This window comes from Octopus bimaculoides, chromosome 26 (assembly GCF_046866305.1).
Source record: "Octopus bimaculoides isolate indiv1 chromosome 26, ASM4686630v1, whole genome shotgun sequence".
Classification (NCBI taxonomy): domain Eukaryota; kingdom Metazoa; phylum Mollusca; class Cephalopoda; order Octopoda; family Octopodidae; genus Octopus; species Octopus bimaculoides.
This window is the reverse complement of record NC_142953.1, coordinates 23,481,253-23,488,752: the sequence shown is the minus strand read 5'-3', so window position 1 is coordinate 23,488,752 and position 7,500 is coordinate 23,481,253. Positions and strand designations below refer to the sequence as shown.

The following is a 7,500-nucleotide window of genomic DNA, read 5'->3' as shown; positions in this document are numbered from 1 at the left end:
ACACTTGCCCAAAGTGCTATGCAGCAAGACTGAACCTGGAACCATGATGTGGTTGTAAAACAAACTTCTTCCCACACAGCCACACCTGTACCTATATTTCAATTAATTTTGAAAATACTGATGAATTTAGTTAAATAACTTTATCAGTATTAATCCAGTTTTTGGAACTTAAATTACGATGAAATTTTCATGCAAAGTTTTTAACATGGATTGCTTTATAACAGAAAGTTTATATATATAGAACCATGGGTGGTATCAGGCGGGTTAGCATCAAAAGGGTTAAGGAATGGTACATTGTTTAAGAAGTAGTTTTCTACTAATAACATTTATTTACACCATATGCACATCAAAAGATAGTCAAGGTGTTTAAAATCTATTAAAATGTAAAATAATTCAGCTGAGAAGTTTTAAGCTAAATATCTGTTTCATCATGAAATTCTAGATATGGATTACAAAACTATTCAAATAAGGCAGCAAATTATAGTTTGAATTTGAAATCTTGACTAAACTTCCCTTCACTAGATATGTACATATTTTTTTTCAAGTCTTCAGATATTATGTTTGCCACATGTAAAGCCCTATATTCATTAGTGATGAGATTATAATTTGTACTCTACTAATACAGCAGAGAAATACTGAACACATTTACTGGGAGGAAAATATCAGAAATTATAGAAGTTCATAAAAATTCATGAATTCTTCATACACTGTGTGTGGGTGTGTGTGTGTGTGCACGCGAGCGCGCGCGCATGCTTGCGTGCATGCGTGCGTGCATGTGATTAAGAAGCTCATTTTTCAACCATGTGATTTCAGGTTCAGTTCTGCTGTGTCACACCTTGGGCAAGTACCTTCTACTATGGCCCTGGGCCAATCAATACCATGTGATTGAATTTTGTAGACAGAGACTGTGTGGAAGCCTACAGTCTACATTAAGTAGATTATAAAGATCGTTATGTGGTGCTAATACTGCTTCTCTCATAAATATAGTAGGTGCAATATGGCTGAATGGTTAAGAAGCTTGCTTTGCAACCATGAGATCACAGGTTCACTCCCACTGCTGGCATCTTGGGCAAATGTCATTTTATATGGTTTCAGGTCAACCTATATACTGGGAATGAAGACAAGTAAACAAAACAATACAGAAGCCTATTGCATGAATTGTACCTGTAATTCAAAAGGTTCAGCCCTGTCACACACAGTGTTATGCTGATTCTACCTGAGAATTACATTAAGGGTACATGTGTCTGTGGAATATTCAGCCAGTTGATTGGCACTCTGTTGATTATGACAATGAGGGTTTCAACTGATTCAGTCAATGGAACAGCCTGCTTGTGAAATTTAGGTGCAAATGGCTGAGCACACCACAGACATGCATACCCTTAACATAGTTCTCAGGAAGATTCAGTGTAACACAGAATAAGACAAGGCTGTCCCTTTGAATTCCAGGTAGAACTCATTTTTGCCAGCTGAGTGGACTGGAGCAATGTGAAATAAAGTGAAATAAAGCTTATGGATACAACGGACTGCCAGGTATCAAACTCATGACCTTACAATCATGAACCAAATATCTTAACCACTTAGCTACACACCTCCACACTCAGCCACTTATATATCAATTCAATGAACAAGAAATTTCAGTTGATTGAACACCTGAATCCTTATCATCCAATGACAAAGATCCACCACCATATATATTTAAAATTCTTCAGCAGAAAATTCAATGTATCATATGAAATTAATAAGCTGTACTCAAAGTTTGGTTTTATGCTACAAAATTTACATACAGACATGTTAGGTGTGAAACTAGTATTAGACTGCACAAGTAAAATTTACTTTTTCAAATTGATTTATTTTTCTGTCTGCTTTTTCAGTAATAATGTCTACATCAAGATAGAGCTTCTTTGACTGAAATAGTGAACATTTTCAGTGAACTAATTTGATTGGATATAGTCTGCCAGAGAAGAATACAATTTTGTAAATTTTCCACTTTTTAGGAAAGAGTGAAATTAAATCTGATGTGTCGTCGCACAATATTTTAAACTTATTGAAATATAGATGTTGAAGCTTGAATATAGTTTGGGCTCTGGAAACAAATTATGAAAGTTATGAAATTATTTTTTAAACATTTTTATAGGTATTTCAATAGTGGAAATATTTAAAATTCAAACGTTTATGCTATGGTGGAAGGTTAGCTTTCAGACAGATTTATAATAAACTTATAAGGGACACGTGTGTGTGTGTGTGAGAGAGAGAGAGAGAGAGAGAGAGAGAGAGAAAGAGAGAATGTGTGGCTGGTAACCAGGATTCTAAATCCATACCTATAGGTTTTGAACAACTAGTCCCATCAATAAGTTGGAACGAAAAACGGATGAAATAAGTTATTGCTGTTGCAAGTAAACTGTTTAATGGATATTTAATAAGTCCTGTTAAAATAGCTAGAAACTTAAATTAAGTAGTTACTAGTAACAACTAATGACTAACCTAAAAATATCAGGAAGAGTAATATTGTAAAGGTTAATATGTGCAAAATAGTCCAAACAGTTTGTAGTGGCGCGTGTGGCCGCCATTGGCCGCCATCTTGGGAAGTGCCATTGCGCATGTGCAAGGGACTTGCCGTCAGCGGAAGTACCCGAGCACGCATGCGCAATGCAACAGGTGGAGAGAGAGCAATAGCGTTCGATCTCTTCTCTATCTAGCACCTGTCGCGACAACACGTTCTTCCACTGCTCTCTCAACCCGATACCGACATGTGGTCAAAGCTTCCTTAGTATTCTAGCGGCATGCCTGTTCACCCAGGAACGAAAAGGCTCTACACCAACCTAGAATAAATTATTGATCTGTTGTTACCGTTATCCCTCGTGTTGTTGTATTTCTGGATTTTAATGATTAATATAAGAACTGGGGAGAGATGGCCGAGCCGTCATATCTCATCCAATTCTTATAAGTTGGTTTTCCGTTACAAAAAAGAAAAACCTGTGAAAGAACATGTGGATATGTGTGTGCATGATAGATGTGTGTGTGTGTGTGTGTGTGTGTGTGTGTGTATGAAAGCATAGTTATAGCTATGTGAGTAAAAAGTTTGCTTTGCAATCATGCGATTTCAGGTTCAATCCCAATGCTCAGTACCTTGGGCAAGTGCTTTCTATTATATCCCCAGGCTGACTGATGCCTTGTGAGTGAATTGCATTCATGGAAACTGTACAAAACCCATCACGTGTGTATGTAAGTGTGTGTGTGTGTGTGTGTGTGTGTGTGTGTGTGTATACCTTTGTTATTACTCTTTTTACTTGTTTCAGTCATTTGACTGCAGCCATGCTGGAGCACCACCTTAAAGGGTTTTCAGTTAAACAAATCAACTTCAGGACATATTTTTTAAGCTTAGTACTTATTCTATCGGTCTCTGCTAAGTTACAGGGACCTAAATACACCAACACCACTAGGCCACATGCATATTTGTGTGTGTGTGTGTGTAATGTTTGTAATGAACAATAACTGTTATCAACTTTTCTTTGTATCCATTATATAATGATAAGTGAACATAACAGCTTGTATAAATGGAACTAGTGTTTATTTTGTGGTTGGGTGCATGATAAGAGGCATCCACAATTTGGAGAAAACAAACAATGGAAGGCTACTTATTTGTTTGTTTATATATTTATTTGTTGTGTGTGTGTATACACACACACACACACATATATATATATAACTTCATACAAAATGAAAATAATTATTTATGTAATATCTGTTTAATCTATACTAGAAATTTGTTCAATAGATACAGGCTGCAATAGAATTGTTGGGAGGAACTCTGCTATAGCATTTCTATGCTAAACAAATAATTTTACACATTGAGAAATTGTATACTTTTTTTTATATATTTTGTGTCTTTTTGTGTAACTTTTTGTTTTTTGAAGTTACTTTTTTCCAGTTTGGTTTACTGGCAGTCCTGAAAAAATGTAAAACCCTAGCAAAAACCTAAATTAAATATTTGCAGGAATCAGGATTATGTTAGCATTTATGTCGTCTCCATTATTCCATGTCTGTATAGATTGGATAGATCTGTAGTATGGTATATCACTATTCCTCTCTCCCACATCATCAAGTCCGTACCTAACATCCAGAGATATAACCTCACAATTCCTTCTCATTTTTACCATGATCTTCTACCACTAACATGTAGCATTGCCAGCATGTGCATATGTCACATACTCTATCTTACATACAATGACACCCTTTTTATATCCTGGTGTTGGATATACAATATAACAAAACAGGGGGAAAGAAAATATTTACACGAAGCAATACAATTACTATTACACAAGACTCAATGCTCTCAATCAACAGCTCACAGTGAACTGCTTACCAATCCAAACTGCCAATTACTCACAGTTCTTTATTCTATATAGCAATGTGTCAGTCCAATTCTAGTCATAGGGGGAAGGTCAGAATCCTTCCACAACATACCTATAATATTGATTTCAAATTTTGGCACAAGGTAGGCGATTTGGGGGCAGGGGATAAGTTTATTACATTGACCCCAGTATTCAGCTGGTACTCATTTTATCGACTTTGAAAGGATGAAAGGCAAGGTTGACCTCAGTAGAATTTGAGCTCAGAACATGGTGACAAATGAAATACTGCTAAGCATTTTGTCCAGCATGCTAATGATTCAGCCATTTTGCTGCCCTATTGTGGCCTATAATATTGATTTCAAATTTTGGCACACAAGACCAGCAATTTTGGGGAGGGAATAAGTTTATTACACTGACCTGAGGTTTTGAAATGACAAAATGCAAAGCTGACCTTGGCAGAATTTGAGCTCAAAAGGTAAGGATGAACAAAATGCTGTTAAGCATTTTGCCCAGTGTGCTAACAATTCTGCCAGCTCACCACCTTAATTTAAGTTTATAACATTCTCAACTCATTTATATGCTAAATCTCATGGCAGCTGACACAATATATTCAACAGATCACACTCAAAATATTACTTCCTAGCCTCAGGGCCCAAGTCTCACTCCCTCCACACAGCATCAAAAACCTTACATATTCTGTACACTGTGCTTCTTTTATGAGGAAAGGAATTCTTTGTTGTGAACAGATTAACAGCTCTTTGAACATTTGATGTTACATATATTAAGGGAAAGCTTGAGAAACAAAAGAACCTTTACAGTGGAGATTAAAGGATATTGCATTCACACTAGGAGTTTCTCGATCAACAACTTGCAATGAATTGTGGGAACACAAAGTAAATGTTTTGCTAGAATTCTTTAACTGGATCCATGCTACAGTATCAACCAAATAGTCACAACAGAAATAACAAAATATATAAGCCAGCAGTATTGCCACTTAGATTGTGTTAGAAATATAATTACAGATTAAATTTTTTTTTTTATATTAGATAATGACTGTACACTGAATTACATTATGTATTTTTTTTTAAGTTTAAGAAGAAATTTCAATTTTAATTACATTTTACAAGACTTCAAACTTAATAAATAATAATAATAATAATAATAATAATAATAATAATAATAATAATAATAATAATAATAATAATAAAAACAAAATTCAGTAATTAAATATTGATTCAAAGTCTAAAAATCTGTCAGTTCCATTAAGGCTTAAATTCTGAGACAAAACTATAACTGTTGACAAATACAAAACAAAAGGAAAAAAGAAAAAAAACATGCACTTTTTTTTTCTGAGTAAAACTAATTTGGCAAAGTAATTTAGAAAATTTTCTCATTGACTATCCTTATTTGACACTTAGACTTGGACTAATAACAATAAATTATTTAAAAGGAATTACACAAATATAAGTAAACACAGAAGCACACACATACGCATATATGTATTGATATTTTCCATTTTCCTCAAATATTTAGCTTTCTATCCAGAGTGCTTTTCTGAAGTGATTCATATTCTGGAGGTGAGAGAAAAAAAATATATATAAATATATGTAAAAAGTTCAACTTTTAACTCCAGAATCTATTTAGCAAATCAAATTAAAATTTGTCTAAGAAATTTTCAAAAAATAAATTTAATATTCACTGCATACTCCTTTGATAAAGAAACAAATTTCCAAAATATATATATTTTTTTTTTTTGAATAAAGAGAAATCTTAGAAATGGTAAGAATGACATTTGTATTTTTATGTTGTTATGGTGGTGATGATATCATTTTCCATCTAATTTGTGACATTCAATTAGCAAGTCTTGTTTTTACTTAATTCCTCAGACAATCTTAATTCCTTACATTAACTCTTGTTTTTTTTTTTTGTTTTTTTTTCTTTTTTCATTTTCTTTTGGTGCCATTCTGCAGTTCATTCTGCTTTATGCACTTCTCAGGTTAGCAACAATTAATAACTTTTGCACAGTCATTAGCAAACTAAATTAACCACATGATGCTACCTTGATATTTGCATTTATATAATCATCAAAATATCTCAATAGACAAACAGTACCTTCCTTTTTTGTATTTGCAGACTCACAGAAATTTTCTCCAATATCCAAGAAGTGAATTATTGAAATGAAAATGTATCCCTGCACCCACTCACCCCAACACACACCCTCAAATAAATGAAACAACTTTCAAACATCGTGTCAACCTCAAAAATTAAAATTAACTTTCATTTCTTTACTACAAAATCTCTCTCTCTCTCTCTCTCTCTCTCTCTCTCTCTCTCTATATATATATATATATATATATATATATATATATATATATATATATATATATATATATATATATATATATATATATGTATGTATGTATGTAACCGGAACATATTGAACGTATTTTGGTGAATAATTATAAGTAGGAATGAAATAAAATAATTTTCTAACAGTAAAATTGCATGTATGGAATTAAAAAAAAAAAAAAAAAGAAGAGAGATATTGAATATATTGAAATTTAATATTAATTCATTTCAGCATTAAAAGCTATTTTTAACTTCTCATTTTCCTCCACAAAATTGAAAGTCATCCAATGGTATAACATATTTCAATAAAATAGTGTAAATGAAACTTAGGTGAAAACGTTCTAAAAAATTATTTCATGAAAGTTCTGAAATGGTGGGATCCAACAAGTAAACTTTACAAAATTGAGACTTGTCAATGCATTTCCCAGTTTCTTTAAAAAGAAAAAGCAAAAATAAAAGAGAAAGAAAGTAAAAGAAATCCTTCACTTTAGATATGAGGATATTAAATTGCTAACAATAAATAACTTGCTATCTTTTGAAGAAGTCTCTCTGCTATATAAATAATTTATTATTCTTATCAATTTTTTCCCTTCAAAACCTGAGATTAAAGAAGGCAAATTTCCTTTTTTACAAGTTTCTTCTAATAATTTATTTTAGTTGATTTATATAAGACAGTCTTTTGGAATTGCAACAAATTTCATGTTCCAAGTTAAAATAATACCTCTGTCAACTAAACACACACACACACTATATATATATATATATATATATATATATATATATATACACACACACACAC

At 32.6% G+C, this 7,500-nt stretch overlaps 1 protein-coding gene across 19 annotated transcripts in view; it reads right to left on the bottom strand.

Annotated features, from left to right (window-relative positions):
* The window catches only part of LOC106883622 (calmodulin-binding transcription activator 2), an 859,097-nt gene that overhangs the window by 706,957 nt on the left and 144,640 nt on the right, over positions 1–7,500 (bottom strand). For 11 of the 19 annotated variants that reach the window (XM_089342578.1, XM_089342567.1, XM_089342583.1 and 8 more), the window contains exon 3: positions 5,844–5,923. The exons of the other annotated variants lie outside the window; for them this stretch is intronic. The gene's annotated coding sequence lies outside the window, so the exon portion shown is untranslated. The remainder of the gene's footprint in view (positions 1–5,843; positions 5,924–7,500) is intronic. 19 annotated transcript variants of the gene reach the window in all.